Here is a 1,023-nt window from a genome sequence, read left to right as displayed (position 1 = left end):
AATTTTTCCCCTTCAGAGAGCCAACGTTTGTAACTACTTCGCGTAGAAAAAAATGAAATGCATAGACGTGCATACTCGTGTTTACCTAGAAAGCCTCTTTCGCACGAATTAAAACGCCTACTTCTTCCAAGTTTACTCGCAGTTGACTCGTGAAGTTTTGAGGAAGCCTTATTGGATGGCATCGTTTATTACTTCCGACATTCATGTCTAACTTGCATGCTACGAAAGGTTAATTTTTAATTTAGTTTATATTTCTTTGAACGCGTTCTCGTTACGCTCTGGTAGAGGACTAGGCATTCTATCGTGTTGAAAAACAAGACTTGGTGAATTTCTTCCTCTATTCGAGTCAAATTTTTGTGTATGATTGGATTCCCTTCGGAAAAGTTCTAAATATTGGGGGGAGAACGGTGTTTTTAAGAGTTTACTATTTAAATTCTACCTATGATAATAATCAACAGCAATGGCAATGCCATTACTAAATTTAATATCAATCGTATTCATCATGTGGTGACTATTGCTTTACCTTCAGATTCAATTAAAAGCACCGGTAGCCATAAATAACAGCAAGAATCTCAATAAGCTTGTTTGCTTCTAGAATTCATTTTGGCGACTCTATGGTCTTATTTCCCTATTGAAGTGAAAGGTGTAGGCGAGGATTTTTTACGAGATTCGTTCAGCTCTTTTTCCTTAAATTTTAACGAAGAGTGATAGCGCAGTCAAGAATTTAACTAGCGTGACTTTGATAAATGTACTTTTGGTTTGAATATATTCGAGAGCTGAGATTTGAAACCCTGCATTGCATTCAAGCCGGAAACTCTATGGTGTTAAGTCCCTATGCACATCTCATCTTTAAAGAAATTTCAACAATCTTCTGTTGTCTTTCAATTCACCCCTCCTACGAATCGACCTAACTTCTCCCCCACTGCTCTTTAACCTGAAAGTAATCCAATTCATCCTCGCCATTTTCCTTCAATTTTCACATCTCAACCCATGGTCTTGTGATTTTTCCGTGTTTATGATATA

This window comes from Ischnura elegans, chromosome 4 (genome assembly GCF_921293095.1).
Source record: "Ischnura elegans chromosome 4, ioIscEleg1.1, whole genome shotgun sequence".
Lineage (NCBI taxonomy): Eukaryota > Metazoa > Arthropoda > Insecta > Odonata > Coenagrionidae > Ischnura > Ischnura elegans.
The sequence above is the reverse complement of the archived record's forward strand: the minus strand, read 5'-3'. Positions refer to the sequence as shown.